At 40.9% G+C, this 20,871-nt stretch overlaps 2 protein-coding genes across 2 annotated transcripts in view; one reads left to right on the top strand and one right to left on the bottom strand.

Moving 5' to 3' along the window:
• The window catches only part of LOC119647326 (protein fuzzy), a 150,828-nt gene that overhangs the window by 68,136 nt on the left and 61,821 nt on the right, over positions 1-20,871 (top strand). The gene's annotated exons all lie outside the window — the stretch shown is intronic.
• Positions 1-20,871, bottom strand: part of LOC119661461 — a 60,998-nt gene that overhangs the window by 38,610 nt on the left and 1,517 nt on the right. The gene's annotated exons all lie outside the window — the stretch shown is intronic.

Here is a 20,871-nt window from a genome sequence, read left to right as displayed (position 1 = left end):
TTCATTTATTACTCCAATTGACCATATTCTGTAAAAAAATGTTACACGCCCTCTTTGCATGTATGCGGAGCTCCGCTTCAAACTCAACACAAAAGGGCACAGACCACATGTTCTCACCAAATTTCGTGACAATTGGTTCAGCCGTTTCCGAGAGAATCGGGCGCGATAGATGGACAGATAGACATTGAATCGATTTTAATAAGGTTTCATATTCCGCACGGTGTCGTTTCAGTTTATGTCCAACTAAGGGGTTACTTTATTCCTTTTATGGTAGTGGAATACTTTCGGCGAAACCGCTACTCGTTTGTGCGATTTTATGGCAAATTTGACATATTTCATTCATTTTGTCATTTATAAAAACGTAAAATTGCCAAATAACTAATGCGTCTCGATTTTCATTGAAAAGCACTCAAATTTAATTAAAGAAATGATGAACTTCAGAAAGTACTAAATTAATATCAAAGCTACCTAAAAGGACAACACTGTTGAGCACCTTGGTTTTGGTGACGTTTATTTTCAGTCAGTATTGCCTCTCTTTCCAAATCCACATCCACTTGGCCAAGGTCCATCATTCAGTGAGAGAGCAAACAGATGTCATCAGCGTGTCGAAGTATTGAACTATGGTGACACAGTCCATTGAACTCCTATTTGACCTCCGGGCAAGGCAGCATGAAGAACATCTTCGATAACCAGAAGAAATAATATCGGTGAAAAAATGCAACCTTGGCGGACTTTGGTTTGGACCTCAAATTGCTCGGAGATTTTACCTCGATGTAGTACGTGACATGGTACGCCATCTGATAATAGCTATTAGTTTTTCCGGAATGCTCCTCCTGTGTAGAGCACGCCAGATACATTACCTCTTCATGCTATCGAAAACTTTCTCAAAATCGATGAAGAGCAGCAGAAGCGAATATCTCAACTGTTCAAAAATAATCGATAGTTTGTCGATGTGGTCAATGTAGAATAATCCAGAGTGCCAGCATGCTCTTTTTAAGGTTTTGTGTGAAACAAAACCTTATTAGAATCGAGACGGTGTCTGTCTGTCCGTTTGACCGTCTGTCTGTCTGTCTGTCACACCCGATTTATTCGGAAACGGCTAGACCGATTGTCACGAAAATTGGTGAGAGTATGTAATATGGTGTTCCCTTTACATGTAGTAAGTGGCGCCATCTTGTGTTACGTTTAAGGGGGGGCTCCCCATACATGTGAATGGAAGGTGCAAATTTTTTTTTCGAAGAATGTTGCCATGTGGGGTATCAAAGGTCTCAATTAGTGCTTTTCGAAACTGATTCCATATTTGATATTGGGTGAAACATAGGGGAGTGAGGGCTCAAAAAATGACCCCCGAAAAGTGTAACAGGCCTCGTTCTCAGAACCTATCTAGCCGAAAAATCTGAAAAAAATCACAGTAGTGCATCTCTACGAAATCTAGGCCTCAAAATATATCCGGTTCCGATATCTGCACAAATGAAGTTAATAATAGTATATTTCCACATTTTAGAAATTTACCCGGCAACCCCCCTTATGTTCATCCCAAAAGTACAAAATGGCATGCGTATAATGAAGAACATAATGCATAAGCTAGTCAAGTTTGAAGAAAATCCAACTATTATTAACAAAGTTATAGGGAGTAAAACTTTACCATTTTTTGTGAATTTCGTGCACTCTTCAACCTGCATGACGTCATCGTCACATATCAATTCGTCAATACCACAACCAAATGAGTTCTTATGAATGGATCGCGAAGAATTATTTTGTTTTAGTTTTTTAGTCATTTGTATATGAATATCAATTGTGTATGTAGGTATATAGTACATGCGTGCTAATGAACTTTGCGGGTAGTGCCTATTCAGATAGATATAAGAAGTAAATCGGAAATATGGGTACGATCAATTTATATACGTGCATATATGTGTACAGTATTGGGAAATAGGCAGTTTGTTTGTTTAGGATGAGCGTAATATCTATGGCTGTAATATGTACGTATGTCTCGTAGTTTGGAAAAATATGAAGGAATATATTGGGTTTGTAGCTATATACGGATAGGAAAATATGCGTTGAAATTTCTTACATAAGATGAACACAAAACCTTTATACCCGAAGCGCGAGCTTCCGGTATTCCGACTTGTTTAATCAAGCTGAGATATTGTTTAATGATATGTGTTTGAGAATTATTTTAGATATTATCTTTGCAGCACGCAGATACCCCTCCAATTGCTTCCAATTGAATCTTAATACTCTTTCCCTTTTTTCACTCTCTGGGAAAGATCTCGGATTCCCAGGATTTCTGTATAAGTGGGACTATTAGATCTGCAGCAGCTACAAGTTCAACTACTATGTATGCGGGGAGAACGTCGAGACCAGCGTTTTTTCCGTATGAATACATTAATGGCCGAGATGATTCCTCTTCTGTTGGAAGGAACAGTGCGTATCCGTATGTTACGGTGACTAGTCATTTCATCCACAAGAAGAGGAAATTCACCGGATGTGGTACGGTTAAGAACCGTAGTGTAGTGTTCCTTCCATCTCTTCAGCTGCTCATCATCGGGGCTGAGGAGTCATTCGTTAATGTTGGTCACAGGATCAACAAAAAATTTGCGACCACATGCAAATTGTTTCGTAATGCGGTATACACTATGCAAAATCATTGCATCCTACGATATCCTTCAATTCCATAACCAGTGCAATAACAAATGCCTTTTGTCATGGCGCACACTGGTTGAACTTTCCGGTATTTGGAACAATTCCGATTTTCGAGTGTGACACGCTCACCATCACTCGCAGCAGTAAATAGAGCCTCCAATTCCTTTCTTTCATCGATCCGCTTCCACCAACCCTTGCATACCACTGTTGAATGACAGTTGGAAAATACAAGTGTTGAATGTTGAATTTGGAGATCGCAACTCTCCAACCCTGTGAGGAGTATCAGACGCTATCCGCAAGTGAAGGTGAGCGAGAACCAGATGGTGATCCTTTTCAAGGCCGATGTCAGTGCTTTTCTTGGTAGGAACATTCAGAAGATCCCAAAGTGGCCAAATTAATTGCTCATATGGTACCTATCAGTTGAAATTCAACTGACCTTTTTTTTTGTCCGGACAATGTGCCTCCAATAACGATGCAAGTTGCACAGATCTATAAACCTCCCATAATTATCGTTACAGTCTGTAAGACCGTTTTTCCTCATCACACGTCCGAGCAACGTGTTGTCAGATCTCACCTTGGCAGTCAGATCACTCATCCCGATCACAATGTTACCTTTTGGAAACCTCTCTTGAACTGCGTATAAGTGCCCGTAGAAAGCATCCTTCCATTATATCGGAAATCACCGTTGGTGCATAGCGATATATAATTGAAATACTCCTCAACCTGCACAAGAATCCCCACTAAGATGTGGGGAGCCATAAACAGCTGTGCAACATCTATTGTTATGGCAGATATTGCTATGTGCTTGCAGCCATGCGGTCGCAAAGATGCTTCCACTCCGGGGTATGCCATGCAATACAACCCACTATCCCATGGAGGTAGTTGAAGCATATTGCCGGGAATAACAATCGGTGACACATAGGGGGGTAGGGCATAACATGGCCCCACTTGAGGGCATAATTTGCTATTAAAGGGCTGGCCCCACTTGCCATTTTGAAAAAATCAGTTTTATGGCATTTTTGTTTAAAATTCAACTATCTGAAAATTCCTGCAAAATTGCAAAATCCGAATAAAGTTGGCTGAGATATGATCTTTGAAAGAGAAGAATCCTTACCGTAAACGACGTGAAGTTGAAACTTTGAACGTGACCAGAATTACTCGAAAACTACTGAACCGATGTTGTTGAAAGGCTTATTCACTGCATATTTTTTTAAATCCTACTCACAAATACTAGCTATTACTCTTATTTAAATAGATCCACCAACATTCTTTGGTTCAGATGATCCAGTTCAGCACAATTTTGGTCACCGCAAAACATAAAAATTAAAATACATTTTTTTCGAACCCCAATGGTAACATAATGGTGAAATATGAAAAAAATACTAAAAGTTATTCAATTACGCACTTTAAGATGATGAAAATGACCATTTTTTTGCGCAACAACTGGGGTTGACACTTTAAAGTTTATAGGAACAATTTCATGTCAGAGACTTTTTCCATTCATACACAGCTAAAAATACTAAATGGTCTTTCATATATTTCCAAAGATCTACATATTAAAGCCCTAAGCACACAACTATTAGGTTGTTGCATATGAAATGGCCGATTTGGCAATCAAATGAAGTTGGTTGCGATTTTGCTGTATCAAAGCACGACCAGTTGGCGCTTTTGGTGTCGGATAATGAAGTATAAATACTCCTCCTAATCAAGGAGTCATTTCAGTTTTGACCATCGTTGTGATAACAGTGAATAAAAAGGAAAAAAGGATGGAAAAGAGCCATTAGTATTAGTTCAAACTCGGTCATAGAGCAGCGGAGGCGACCAGGAACATTAACAGCGCATTTGGAGCTGATACGGTAAGCGAACGAACCACACGACGGTGGTTCGAAAAATTCCGGTCAGGCGAAGTAAATCTTCAAAGTGAGCCACGTGAACAACCAGAACCATCGATTGATAACGACGAGTTGCCTGTGCTAGGCAAATCCGACACACGTCAGTCTATGAGAGACATTGCAGAGAAACTGGGCATACACTATTCGACAGTTTCCCGGCACTTGCAACAACTTGGAAAGGTGAAGCAAGCAACAGAAGCAACCCCTTTTTGCACAGAATAGTGACATGTGATGAAAAGGGGATATTATACGACAATCGTCGCCGATCAGCACAATGGCTAGATGCTGATGAGCCAACGAAGCATATGCCGAAACCGAGCCTCCATCCGAAGAAGGTAATGATGACTGTTTGGTGGTCTACACCTGGAGTTATCCACTATTCTTTTTTGGAACCTGGAGAAACGATAAATGCACAGAAATACTGTGCCCAACTCGAGGAAATGCACCAAAAATTGAGTATTCAACGGCCGAGATTGGTTCACAGAGATGGTGTGATACTCCTTCACGACAATGTACGACCTCATGTACCCAGAACAACGGTTCAAAAGTTAAATAAATTGCAGTATGAGACTCTGCCTCATTCACCATATTCACTGGACCTTTCGCCAACCGACTACCACTTTTTTAAGCATTTGGATAATTTTTTGGTAGAAAAACAATTTAGGAACGAAGAGGCTGTCAAAATTGCCTTCGACGAATTTATCAACACCCGATAGTTGGACTTCTACGAAACTGGCATACATGCTCTTGAATCTCGCTGGGAGAAGTATTTTGAATCGACTGGCACCTATTTTGATCAAATAAATAAATTTTTGTAAGCTTTACAGTCGTTTCAAATTTTAGTACAAAAAGGCCATTTCATTTGCAACAACCTAATATATTCTACTACCTCATACTGATGCATACACTCCGCGGGTAAAACGAATTGAATGCCGCTGATGCTAACGTACACATATACACATATATCTATTTAAATTGGGCACTACCCGCCACTCCATTAACATATACATACCATACATTATGTGTGTCAGCCACGACTGATTGAGGTTAATATACAAATAACTAAAAAAAAGCTAAAATGATAAAAATAAGATATTCACATGTTTCCTGCTGTTCAGATAAGCCCACTTTATATGACGACGATGTCATATCCATCTTAGAATACAATCGATTCATATAAAATACAACACTTTCACCACCTATATATTTGTTCATAATAGTTGAATTTTCTTTGAACTTTTCCACATTAAACGTAAAGAAAAACAAGTCGGGATACCGGAAGTCGGGCGCTTCATGTATTAAAGGTTTTGCGTTCACCTTGCGTGAGAAACTCGATATGCACGATTTTCCATTCGTACATAGCTAAGGATACAAAGCATTCCGTCATATTTTGCCAAATCCCAAGATACACATGTACATACAAATCAATAACATAAATACTGTGTTCACTGTGTGTTACATACACATGTCTACCTGGAGTAATTGACATTGAAATGCAAATAACTAAAAAAGTCAAAAAAGGAAAACTAAAACGTTCCCATTGAACCCGCTGTTCATATAAGTTCACTTTATATGATGGTGACGTCATGCATGTCTTGGGTGCAATAAATTTACGCAAAATGCGAAACTTTGACCTTCTATAACTTTGTTAATAACATTCGGATTATTATGTCCTATGTTATCGTCTATCCTCAAGTTCCTCCTCCTCCTACGATAAACGGGGTATATTTCCAAAACCTGGTAATATACTATAATTAACTTTATTTGTACAGATATCGAGATGGGGTGTATTTTGAGGCCTAGATTTCATATAGTTACATCACTGTGATTTTTTTCAGATTTTTCGGTTGGGTAGGCTCTGAGAACGAAATCTTTTTCACTTTTTGGGGTACACATTTAATGCCCTATCTCACCTATGTTTCATTCAATATCAGAAAAAAGATCAGTTTCGAAAAGCGCTAATTGAGCCCTTTCATTTGATACCCAACATGGCCATGTTCTGTGAAAACAAAAAGTTACACCGTCCTTTCGCATCAATGGGGAGCCCCCCTTCAAATTCAACACAAAATAACGCCGTCCGCTGCATGTAAACCGACACACAAACCACATGTTCTCCCCAAATTTCACACCAATTGGTTCAGCCGTTTGTGAGTAAATCCAGAGTGACAGACAGAGAGACGGACAGATATATATTGAACCGATTTTAATAAGGTTTTGTCTTTGCATAAAACATTCGTAATCTATGAAAATTACCAATTTCATGCACTATAACTTTGCTGGTTTCAATACGATTACCGTGAAACTAGCCAGTATCATACGATATATTATCAGCTGCATTACTGCAAAATTGTGCGTCCGCGTGGAAAGTTTTCAAGTAAAGTGGCAAAATATAGTAATATCATCATCATCATCAACGGCGCAACAACCGGTATCCGGTCTAGGCCTGCCTTAATAAGGAACTCCAGACATCGCGGTTTTCCGCCGAGGTCCCCCAATTCGATATCCATAGAAGATGTCTGGCGTCCTGGCGTACGTCATCACTCCTTCTTAGGCAGGGTCTGCCTCGTCTTCTTTTTCTACCATAGATATTGCCCTTATAGACTTTCCGGGTGGGATCATCCTCATCCATACGGATTTAGTGACCCGCCCACCGTAACCTATTGAGCCGGATTTTATCCACAACCGGACGGTAATGGTTTCGCTCATAGATTTCGTCATTGTGTAGGCTACGGAATCGTCCATCCTCATGTAGGGGGCCAAAAATTCTTCGGAGGATTCTTCTCTCGAACGCGGCCAAGAGTTCGCAATATAGTAATATTCTATTATTAACTTTATTTGAGCAGATATCGGAATGGAATGTATTTTAGGCATAGATTTTGTATAGATGCACAGTTGCAATTTTTTCCAGATTTTTCTGTTGAATAGGTTCTGAGAATGAGACCTGTTTCACTTTTTGGAGCACACTATCCTGCGTTTCACCCAATACCAGAAATAAGGTCATTTTCGAAAAGTACTAATGGTGCCCTTCTATTTAATACCCCACATGACCATATTCTCTGAAAAAAAAATGTTTCCACATATATGGGAGCCCCTCCCCTACAGCCAACACAAAATGATGCAACTCATTGCTCATTGTGTAGCGGTTCAAAGACCACATCTTCTCACTAAATATCGTGGCAATAGCTCCAGGCTTTTTCGGAGTAAATCTCGTGTGACAGACGAACAGAGAAATGGGATTCTAAGAAGGTTTTGTTTCAAACAAGGCCTTATAAACGGAGTGGAATAAAAATTCCAAGCTTAAGAAAGATACTTTAGAGCGGACAATCAAGAGTACTTAGATAAACCGGCCATTGCGAGATTTTACATGGAGTATGATAAAATTTGGTATCCCACGTCCTGCGAGTCAGATACTATTTTGCCCATCAACTGGACAATTTTGTTATTGTAATAAACACCTGTTTGAATCGCACACTATCCAGTATAGAAACATGAAATACTTACCCTTATTTATATGATCAATGTAGGCCATTTCCTTCATAGCATCGTATGTAAATTCTCCCCCGTGTTTCTCCAAAACATCGTTTATCTCGTGACGGGCCCTTTCTTGAATTTCTGTGTTCATGGCCAACTCATAGAGAGTGTAAGTCATATTTGTGGAAGACGTTTCGAATCCGGCTAGGAAAAATATGAAAGCCTGGCCAGCAAGCTCTTCGAAAGTTAATTTGGTTGAGCCGTTCTTAGTTTCTTCAGTTATATTGCTTCCATTTTTCATTTGTATCAAAATATCCATAAAATCATTTCTCCTGACATTATTTTTCTCACGAAATTCAACAGTCTCACGAACAGCTCGCATGAAAAAATCATTTACGTCGTCGGGTATAATTTTCAAACCAAGCTTTCGAGATAAGTCCGGAAATTGTCTGACAAATGCTCGTCCTATAAGTCCATATCGGGTTTTTTCAAACGCAGTTCGTCCGGTTCTTCGGAATTCTGTGTCAGGGTCTTTCAAACTATTGCATTCGATTCCAAAGGCACAGGTTCCTATCACGTCTGTCGTGAATCTCGCCAGAAGGTCCTTAATTTCGACCTCTGATTGTGTCTTCAGTAATTTTCGCAATGCTTTGTGGAATTCGTCCATAATTTGTAATATAGTTGGATACATCAGTCTCATTTTTGCCGACGTGAAAGTTGGTGTTAGCTTTGATCGGAGCGGCTTCCATTCATGTACCTCAAGAGTAAGTAGGTTGGCTGATAATGGATCATCCCGTTGGTTAAAGAACATGCCACGATCAGAAAATTTGCTAAAGTCTTTGACCAGTATGTTATGGACAAGATCAGGATCGATCAGAACAAGAATCGGTTGGTTGTAGTAATACATGCCACCTACCGGTTGCTTTCCTTTAAACTTTCGATAAACCTCATTGAACACGTCCATCAAATGAAGTTGTTTTCCATTTTGACGTAACGAGCCGGAAGGAAATGTTGGCTCTAAACATGGGACTTTGCGTTTTGCCCAATGTCTGAACTGGATTTGAAAAACCACATAAACAGTAGTCAACATGGAGACTAGGATAGAGCCAATAATAGCGATAACTCCCATAATATACACCTTTGACGCACTCAATTTGCAAATAAAATAATAAACAACACAGGAAGATTGGGAACACTGGTAATTCCGCTTGGGCAGCCCACCGGGGCAAAGAAATTTCAGCAAAATTGCTGGCACATGGCCTAAGGAGTACTATCTTAAACACGTTGTGTCGTGAGGGTTAAATCGATAAAACTGCGATGATTTGAGATATGTGCCTTCAATCGTGGTGTCTAGTTAAGTACTAATTACCCTTACGTACTGTTATTAGCATCAGCTGTTAATAATAAAAAAAACTATTTAATGGGCATGGGAAATATGTGCAAGTAATACCCTTTCAATTAAATCATGAAACTGTTTGAAATTTGTTCAGCAATAAATGCATTTGTTAGTCTCGATCTCTTCTAGAAATCTAGAACTGCAGTTATAATAATAACTGCATATTTTAGACAAAGGTCAATTGTTAAGATCACTTCCAACTTTGAACAATAAATCCAATGGTTCCTTAGGTAATACAATATTCCCACAGACTGTGCTATTTATGGAGCTGCCGATACAACCCATTGGCCTTGTTTTCAGATGCCTCCTCAAACGAGATGCAAAATACAAGTCTCATGTCAGACGTCACCGGTGAAGGTGCTAGCAGACCTATCTTAGTGTGGATGCTGGATAAAGTGCGCTTCTGCCTTGACGCAACTAAATAGAATAGCATTACTATGCAGAATACTTATTCATTTATTTTCGGATGCCTCCATTAGGATCGATCCTTTACGAGTTTCATTATGAAAGATGTGTTCTAGTAGATATCCCTACGCGTCGAAGGGTAAGACAGTTTCAAGGCGTTTACTCTATCAGTTGACGTGTCATTTGAACACTAGATTCATCCCAAACTGTGCAACAGATAATGGATGAAATCATACTGCCCTTGCCATTCTTTATTAGGTCCTTATATATCTGCGCTATTACTTCAGTTGTAGAACATTGTGCTCTTAATCTGAGAGCTTAGGGCTCGACAACGGCGTTAGGGACCATTTGCGATGAGCATAGAGGTCTCTCGTTACCAAATCTTCAACACCAAAAATATATTCTCTCGCGGACTAAATAATAATAATTGAAAGTATGGATTCTTGTAATGAGTGATGGTGGAATCGAATTTGGTGAGCTAGTGTGCGAGCCAGTAGAATCTACCTGTTTAGGCAGCTTAATGTAAGGTAGCGAGCGCCCGAACTTTCTAATTTGCTGAAAACTTTCACTAGATTCAGCAAATTTTCAACTAGGACTGCGTAACAATGTTTGCGTTGTTATCTCATATTTTTATACAAAGGATTGAGTTCTTCTCCATCACAGCGAGAATATTGCAACGGGGCAATCTCAACTTGACCCTTATATAACCCCTTCCCCTATTTTTAGATTTTAAACAAATCGTGAAGGCGAGAAATTAAAGGAATGATGTCATAGCCCTTTGAATTCTTCCATGCCCTGACATGACACGGTTGATAGAAAGCAACTCTATTGGACTCCACTTTGGATTTTAAATTCCTCGGAGATTTTATTATAATCATTTATCGTCACATATCGCTCTGGAAGCAATGGAGTCGAGGAAACATCGGTAGGATAACGAAGAACGATAGTTTTTGCGTACTTTTCACTGTCGCAAAGATAATAGCTAAAACAGTCTTGAACGAATTAAAGAACACGGAACCTTGGAAACTTCCAACCTCCTGTACGGAGTAAGACTTAGTATCGCAGATCATTAAGGAGAAAGATACCGATATGGCCGCAACTAGTGAACTATGTCAGAATTTTGGTGGGGTATTCGGGTCAGAGACCGAACGAGCCAAGCAACCCTGTAGGCTTGCGATAAAAAGTCCTTTCGGAAAATAATAGTACACCCGGAGGAATTAATGAACCTCCTCATGGCAGGTGATTTTAACCCGTAGGCTATTGAGTAGGATAGGTACTACCACCAATGCGAAGGTACGTAGTCTACTGGAAGTATTCACTTTGGCCAGAACAGCTTGACATCTTAGTGAGGACTGCACTCACATTAACCACAAGTCAATCAGCATGTAGATAGATCAAAGATGAATCAAACTCTTGCAGACTGCCGAGTAGACTGCTCAAATGGATGTCGAACACGTTTGACAGGAACACGTTTTCCGTAACGCTCGAGCCCAATATCCCCTGGACGGAATAGGCATAGAAAAAGTCATTCCCATTATTGAAGCGGTCAGGGAAGCATGCGGTGTTACTATGCCTAGGATGCGGCCCAGTAGGCAACCCAATTATTGGTTGAACAATGAAATCACAATTGCATGATTTCGGGAAAAGAGACTTTGCCAGGGGCTCGAGGAAAACCCGGTAACAGCGATCAAGGGGAGGTTTAAAAGGAACTGCAAAAAATATGTGATAGGATCGATGACAATATGGTCTCAGGTTTAGGTGGTATTCCAAACAAAGCTTCGAGGCCTCTCTAGAAAGTGACAGATGAACATCTCAGGTGGTATATCGTCACCGTATGGGCGGTACTAAATCCTCTGCTGTGGAGTGTGATGTGCAAGGCAGTGCTTATGTTGGGTATGATTGTCGGCTTTACGGATGACTTGGTTGTGGTTGTTACTGCAATCCACAGAGGATTTGGAAGTCGGCGCAGCAGAAAAGTGAAAGCGGTCTTGATGAAGAACCGTTAAGCTGGGGGTGACGGTTGACATTAGACTAAGCTTTACGGAGTATCTAAAGTATGGTTATCGGGAAGCGACTAGTGTCATCATGGCACTTGTAAGAATATTGACAAACCGAAATACTGTCGAAGATAGATTGTTTCTAATCGAAGTGGTATGATCGGTACTTTGTGGGCGGAGGTGCTCTCATTATCGCAGAGACGAGAGCAGGCGAATTCCGTCTACCATGTGATCGCTCTTAGGGTTTGGTTTTTAGAATTACCCCAGATAAGTCAGTGGTGGTGGTGGTGAGCATGATATCAGTCGACATTCTCGCGGGTAAGTGTGCTGTACCATGCAAAACGTATGAGTTGGTGCGTAGAATGTAAGAATGCGGCAAGGTTGGATTGGCATGATCTCTAAGAACGTAGGTCGATGAATACGTATGCTCATTTCAAACACTAGGAAATGGCTGGAGCGACGACTACTACATTACCCAATTCCTCATAGCATACGGTGACTGTTGCTACAGACAATGTCTGCACCGCTTTAAATTTCTTGATTCGCTGAATTGTGCTAGGTGCACTGACGTTCCGGAGGATCCAGAGCAAGTGATGTGAAAGAGACTACAAGCTCAAGGAGCCAAAGCACGAGGATTTAAAGGCACAAACCTACCCCGCGAAGTAGTATTTAAAAAGCAGTTCCACTAAATCCAGACTAGAGAAACGGGGGATGGTTTTTAATGAGTGGGAATCGCAAACGCTCCGGCTCTAATTCCGATGCTCATGATATTATCTTTTATGAATTTTACATCTCGTGCTGGATGGTAACCTCTTTATAATTACAATTGGTGATTGAGGATTCATGAAGAGTGTACTGCTTGCATTTTTCGTCGGGAGTGCTCTTAAGCAGAAGACAAGACATAGGCAAACAAGCAAACAGCGGGGATAAAGGATTGCCTTGGGAGATACCACACCTTATTGATATCCTGATGTTTGGGAAAATAAGGGTAACTTCGTACCTGCTCTGAGTTGATGAGATTTTTGTAAAATCCTCTTTGGTTTTAAAAGAGCGAGGTGCTACCTGTCCTATCAGTGGCAGTGACCTGCCCAGAACTGAGCGATTTAAATACCTCGGGTCAACGCTATCAGCCATTGGAGAACTGAGTTATGAAATTGTTTCACGCATTAGCGCAACCTGAATGAAATGGCGTTCCACAACTGGTGTTCTTTGTGATCGACGTATCAACGAACTTCTCAAATCGAAAATTTACCGCAATGTCGTTCGTCCTGTCGCCCTCTATGGTTCTGAGTGTTGGCCAATTATGAAAGACAATGAACGACATCTTGCAGTAATGGAGATGTTGCGTTGGACTAGTGGGGTGACGCGTTTTGATCACATCCAAAATGAGGATATCCGCGATCGATATGGGGTTGCACCAATCGTAGAAAAACTGCGAGAGAGGCGTCCTCGACGACTCGACCCTGCTTGTGAACAGGACAAAGGCTGAAGAAAAAGATATTGATATTTATTTTTATACTTGGGATGCGATTAAAATATTTCTACTTCCGGAGAGGTGGTAGTTTCCAAGGACTTCGGCATCGCATCTATTAGTTTTGGTGATGGATATTTTACCTTCCCTCTGGTAGAATCTCAGCATATTCTATGAATGCCACATGAGTATTTGGGTTATTATTATTATTCTGTTAAGGGAAAGTATTTGGGTTGCTCTTGCGATGAATTCAGTTATGATAATTAGTGACTCCACACAAGGAGGCTCTGGCATCTGATGGCATCACTATCAAAAAGCCCAAGACCGAACAGCCGCTGTGATATTTTTGAGCAACTAAAAACCATGCCGATTACTTCTTGTCTCTGGGGTCTCATTGAGAGTAGTTAAGGAGGTTTATTCGATTTGTTTCCCATGAGTAAAGGAGAAGCGGTTAGCCCTTCAATAGAACCCTAATGTTGCAATTGCCCATGGTTTCCTTTAAAGGTAGAGAAGGCGCTTGAAAGAGAGCCGCTAAAATTCAATATGTTTCGCTAGAATTCATTTGGTAGGGAAGTCGATTTTTTCAATTCAAATTATAGATCTTTTAAGGAAGTTTGCTCCATCGGGAAGGAAAACAAGCCGGGGTTACCGGAAGCAGGGCTCTTCCGGTATGACGGGTTTTATGTTTCCTTATCTGAGGAACCTTGGGTGGCAGTTCCACTATAGTCAAAATGCAAATGTATGCTATTTTTCGCGAGCAATTTAGTTTGACGTCAAAATTACTGATCGATAATAAGCAACTTCATGCGCTTCTATTAGGAGTTCAACATTTTTAGCAAAAAGAAATGGGGAAAAGTAGCTCCTCATATATGGAACTTTAGAGCAAAAGACAAAAGCACCTTCGATGCTGAGGTTTTTCTGTACAATCGATTCAATATTGCTCTCCGTCTACTTGTCTGCCCATCACATCTAATCTACTCAAAAAGGGTTAAACCTGTCAAAGCTTTGAAACTAAAGTGCTTGTCCTTAAAGGCGATTGACCTGGAAATCGATTTCTCACAGAATTTTGACTCTGAGATTTCGGCCCAAACTAAGGATCATGAAATCAGAGCACCATATTGACGGCATAGAAGAGACAAATTGTTCCAGGAAAAAAGCACAATATACCTTATTTTGCCATCAAAAGCGCCTTTATTTTCAGCCCGGGTAAAAATGTCGGCCGTGACATAAAAAAGCGTTACAAAAACTCGCCGATAATAGAAACGTAAAGGCGAATCGACAGACGCATGCAACTAAAACCCCTGTCACTCACTGAGAGTGAAGGCAAAGGCAATAGTCTGGAGTGCGATAAAGTAGGAGAAGTTAGTCTAGCATCAACCATGACCATAAGAAGTTAACCGTAACATTCGTCAGGGAGGCAGAATTTGCCGCAAATAGCAATGATTCCGCATCACGCAAGACTGCAAGTGGTGGTAAGGCTATCGATAGTCCTTTGAGGAACGTTCACGGTAGGGTTTTCATTCAGGATGGTGAGCAGCTGAGAAGGTTGAAGGAGTAGTTCGAAGATACTCATTCACATAACATCCAACGAAGCAAGTCCCTTCCAGTGAGTGGGAGAAAGTGATGGTCGCTAAGATTTCGAAGAAAGGTTTCCTACCATCGAAAAAATAATAGCTAATATAATTTTGAAATGCTTCAAAACACATTTTAACGTTGCTCTACAGTGGAGTGGAGAATATAGAAAAATATAACAAGTGGAAATCAACGATTTTATCACTCAAAACCTTCCGCCCATAACATTAGAACTTTTTTAATGCCAATAGGGACAGCGCGATGACTTGTCAGATTAAGAACCTTGATTTTCTTGGTATTTATTTTTAGTCTGACTCTACTTGTCTTCCTTAATCAAGAGTGTCCATGATTCGATAGAGAGCAAGCAAATGTCATAATGGTAGCCGAGGTTTTTGAGGAAAGGTGACATAATCCATTGAATCCCTCCGCGCCTTCCAGCCAAAGCAGCATGAAGCGGAAACCAACCTGCTCTCTGTCAATCGAGTTTTCGAGGAATTTTTAATGCGTCCCAGGATGATTTTAGCTAATGTCTGCGCCAGCATGAAGCTCGCAAACATCCCTCCAATCGTATCAATCAAGAGGGTTGCCATCTTCGGCGTGTTAACTGTCATCCCCTTTTTTCACATACTAAGAAAGATCTCAGATTCCCAGTACTTACGAAGGGGAAAGATTTACAACACTGTCCTCCCCCTAAGGGTTTTTTTTATACGGTACCCGGTAACGAAATGATTGCTCACAGCAAAATTCTTTTCGAAGCTCACCATGCATGTGATGTAGTCTGTTGGGGATGCGCATACTACTCGAAGTACTTTGTCTAGGATGTTGCTATGGTGCTGGGATTTCAGGGCCACATTACCACCTGCACATGCATTTGTTTGGACCCTATTAAGCCTGACTCTATTTTATTTCCTGCCAGACACCACACAATAGAATCGTAGGTTACGTGTGAAATTACGGCTATGTACATCCAAATACACTTCTCATACTTTATCACGAGCTCCAGCGCATCTTACCTACCCCCCCATTCGCATCTATTAACAACAGCTTTGGCTCGTTACGTTCATTGATCTACCTCTAGGTTTTCGCATTCAACTAGATCTTGCCATGGCCTTTTGGGACGCGATCGACAACTTCGTTCATGCTAGAGGTAAAAACATATCTCATAGCGGTTGAGAGATGACCGCTATTGAATTCCACTTACGCTTCATTACCCTGCGAGCAAGCGCACGAACGACACGCAAGCAATGGTAGATGACATGATGGTGTCTAGGCCGATGTAAGCACCTCTTTCATTGCACACATTCAGCAAACAACTCCTAAATCTACTGTCGATCCATATATGATCGATTTTACTAGATGGTCATTACCCATCAATAAAAACCCAACTGACCGTATGGGAGGTCCTTTACTGGAATATTATGCTTCCCGGGACGAGGCAATAAAAGTTGTAGAAGTCTACATTTTACGTTTGCTATAGTAACCAAGGTCATGCATTCCTATCACATATCCAAGCAAGGTTTTGTCAGAGCCCTCCTTGATATCCAGATCGCCCATCACGATCACAATGTCACCTTTAGAGTCTCCTGAACTGCGAATAATTGCTCATAGAAAGCCTCCTTTTCTTCCATATTGGAAATTTCCTTTGTTGCGTAGCACAGCCCAGTTGTAGTGCTACTACCGTGGACTGAAATCTTGCAGTCAAAATCCCGTCAGGAGCCGGCTTGCAGAATATGAGAATACATCTTACGGATGCAGTAAGCCTTAGTCAAACAGTGGTCTCACGTTCACTTCTGGCAGACTTGCCAATGTATAATTATTGGAGTGTCCTACCAGAATATCCAGTTTATATCGCCGGAACTTCCGCTCAAGTTGCAGGTAGCAAACATTCTGAGGACCTTCGATACCGTTGTCGAAGATCCTGCACACATTCCAGAAAGTTATCATAAACCGTTTCCAATCAGTTCAGTCTCCATTGGAATTGCTGTTAACGTTTCGATACCAAGAAAGTCTCCGCCGAATCCCTCACAAGAATCGTTCTCCAATCCTCTTGTCACATTGGTCCGTTCTTCATTGCGCCAACATCCCAGCAGCTAAATGCCAATTCTTCAGCCGAAATCAACAGCATAAACATAATCAAGTACAGTATTTGCTAAACTTTTCAGTTTATTATGATGTTGTAAATTATCTGAAATATAGTCTGATAGACATTACAACTGGTTGAAACGCAGAGAAAGGCAGATAGATCCCTTCCGCTTGCTGAATCCATGCTAAAATATTCTGTCTTATCAGAGAGAAAGGGTTAAACACCCCAGTAAGTACCTCACCAATCCTAAGGATTCAGTCTGTCATTATTAGAAATGTCCGGATAGCTGAGTGGTTAGAGCACGAGGCTTCGTACGGAAGGTCGCGGTTCAAATCTCGCTGGTGGCAGAGGGATTTGTATCGTGATTTGACGTCGGATACCAGTCGACTCAGCTGTGAATGAGTACCTAAGTCAAATCAGGGTAATAATCTCGGGCGAGCGCAATGCTGACCACATTGTCTCCTACAGTCTACTGTAGTGTACCGTTACGGTCTTGAATGAAGTGCTCTAACACACTTCAAGGCCCTGATCCAATATGGATTGTTGTGCCAACGATTATTATTATTAGAAATCTCCAGAACAAAGCGGATCCTAATCCTTAACTTGCGTTCGGTTGTTAATTTTGTGGACTGACGAAGCATACCGGTTGTTACCCCGTTGATGATGATGATGATGTTAATTTTGTGACAAAAAAGGACACAAGGAGAATCCCTCATTGCAAATGAAGTCCCAAATGGGATTACTAACTACCATAGAAAAAGACAAGAGAAGTATGTCTTTCACAAGAAGATAACTCTTGACAGAGTTAAAAGCTCATGTTTTGACTGCCAGAACTCATTGCCGAAAACTTTTCCAAATGTATGGCATATAAGAACATGTTTGCGAATAAGGAAACTGGCAAAATGAAAAAAAAAAAGAAGTAATATAAGACAAACAAACAGTGATACAGATGTCGCAAAATTTTCCGCTATAACTTCAATTGTTGAATCAACAGTCCAGGATTTGCAAACTCCCATAGCCTCATCACCTAGGAATCCTCCTCTCCTGTCATCAGGAACCTTCCAACAGGTTTAATTAACTTTCTTTTTACAATATTTAACAACGTAAACAATAGCTTTTCACTCAACTGTTCATGCATGCCAAAATAATTTGCCATTCGAAAAAAGATATCTTATGAACCAACAAATTTTGGACACATTTCCGTTCTACCATACTTGGGACAACTTTCTTAGAGAACATGGACATTGAGATTGATCCAGTACTGTGACCACAAGAATGTTATTTCTAGCCACCAGTTTCGACTCTGGTTGAAACATGGCAAACATCATACTCTTAAATATCTTCACGACATCGTGAGTACTCGACGTTGACTCTCTCTGGGTAAACGAAATTATCTATAAATGAATGGAAAACTAGTTTCCCATCCCCATGATTAGACCGACTTGTGAGAAGTTTCTTTGTAGATAATCCTTCCTTTGTTAGCGTGGGAAATGAAATTTCCAATCTGTTGCCACTAATATCAGGAGGAGCAGCAGGATCAGTTTCCAGTCCAACGCTATACAGCACTATCATGGCTGACGTTCCGTGTGCCCATCTTAGGAGCTTTGCAACCTTAACGGTCACCCCTTTCTTCCACTCTCTGGAAAAGGTCTCGGGTGCCCAAAATTTCCGTACGCGTGGAAGTAGCAGATTTGAGCGATGAACAACTCTCTCGGGAGATTGTCGAGCTCAGCGGTTTTACTTTGTTTGAGTGCATTGATGATCGAGATTTCCCTTCTGCTTAGAGGAACAGCCCATAACCGCATGTTACAGTGCCTATCCATTTTATTAACAAGAGGCGAACTTCACCGGATATGATACGGTTGAGAACTCTTCAGTTCCTTGTCACCATGGGTGAGAAGCCGATCGTTAACATCCTTCACCACATGAAAGTTCTTGATGGTGCGATATACACTTGTGAAATCATTACGCTCTTCGGCATTTTCCGCTTCCCTGACCAGTCCAATAAAAAATTCTCTTTTGTCACGGTGCACACTACGTTGAACTTCTCGGGATTTCGCTCGGTATCGGAGATGAGCGCGTCACGTGCACTATAACTCGCAGCGGCCAATAGAGCCTTCAATTCCTTCCATTCATCGATTTACTTCCTTGATTCCGCAGTCAGCCAGGTCTTATGACGTCCCTTCGGGAGATAGTAGACGACCTGGCTAGCACCCGAGAAAAGAGCATTTTTGTTTTCGGCCCATTGCGGGTTACTCACTGTAACTTAGTCCGCAGCTCCTCAACTTTGCGAGAAGTGATAAATGCAACACGCAAGCGAGCGTAAGCGACAATCAAGTCGAGGCCGATGCCAGCGCCTCTCTTGTTACGAAAATCGAGGCGTCAATTCCTAAATCTACTGCTAATCACAAAGTGATTAATCTAATTGCCCGTGCGATATCGGTCAGTTGAAACCATGTGCCACTAATGAGGGGCCAGTGGAAATACCAGAAAACCATAAACCTCCTATCATCATCGTTAAGGCCGTCAAGACCGTGTTTCCCCATCACATGTCTAAGCAAGATGTTGTCGGAACCCACCTTGGCATTCCAACCACCCATCACAGTCATTCATCACCAATCATAGAAAACATCCTTCTTCACTATATCAGAAATATCTGTTGGTGCATAGCACTGTACAATTATGATGGTCCTTAACCTGAACCGGAATTTTGCAGTCTGAAGTATCAGATACCGGCTTCCAGGTCGAAAGAGCGCGTCTTGCGGTAGCAATTAGAAGCAATCCCACTCCGGATTCCCGTCTGCTACCACTTGGCCTTCCACAACAAGGGCCCATCTTACTTTGCTTAGGTCCAAAATAATTCTTTGGAATTCTCGGTCGAGTTGGAGAAAGCGAGCAATATGGAGACTCGCGATATCGTTGAGGAACGTGTACACATTCCAAACAATAATCAGTTTTCGATAGCCAAAGTCTTCAGCGTAAGGTACGTTGCTATCCGAGGCGTTGTTGACGTTTCGATGGCACAAGTTTTATCCTTTCTAGTCGCCTTTTGAGACAAGCATTGAAGTTTATTCTTAAGTCCCAACTCACAGGGCTATTTTCCAAAATTCAATCCAGACAGGGACCTTATTGTCAATAAAGCAGGCGAGCCATTGAGTAGAAGCTCCTTCGAAAGAAACTAAGCGGTACCAGCCAAACGAATTCATTCCCTACAAATTCCTCTTATAACCAATTATATGTTAAATAGCGCCTGATTGGAAAATAACAAAATGAGGGCAAAGTAAACCAACGAGCTAGCGTTAAACCATCCAAATCCTAATATAAAATGACTACACCGGCGGGATAACATCCTTATTGGCCACATTCCTTAGGTCCCACCACCTATCTATCTTTTCTCTTTTCGATACACCAGTCAAAGTAAGTCTTTATTATAACACTAGCGCAGAGTAACTTAGGACCAGGTATTTATGTGTTAGGTCAAATGAGATTCAAGTAAGTAATTTTGATCCTTCTCGACCTTGCAGTGCTGGCGCAGTTTTTCTAATTGATAAGTTGCTTACAAATAATAATGCTATGATCAGTATATAAATGAAATAGAATAAATATATATAAAATAATAATAGTAAATAACAGAGAATGTCGGGTAGAATAAGCAGTAAATTTGTATGTAAGCTACCATTAAAAATAAAATGATAAAAAGATGTTTTTTCACAGATATCAAGTTAAAATTCTCCACTCTCTCGTAAATGTCCTGAGACAGACCCTCAATTTGGCAGAACCAATGTAGAAATACACCACTATGCATCAGTTTTCGATGTTTCAGTACTATCGTGTGGAATTCGACTCCTAAAGTCTTCAGCACTTCAACTAGCACTGCGAGACTTTTTAAATAAAAGTAAAACAATCTAAGACCGGGGGTAATATTGGAATAAATTGTA

The sequence above is a fragment of the Hermetia illucens genome, chromosome 1, assembly GCF_905115235.1.
Source record: "Hermetia illucens chromosome 1, iHerIll2.2.curated.20191125, whole genome shotgun sequence".
NCBI classification, from domain to species: Eukaryota; Metazoa; Arthropoda; class Insecta; order Diptera; family Stratiomyidae; genus Hermetia; species Hermetia illucens.
Note: the sequence above shows the minus strand (reverse complement) of the source record. Positions and strands in the feature narration are given on the sequence as shown.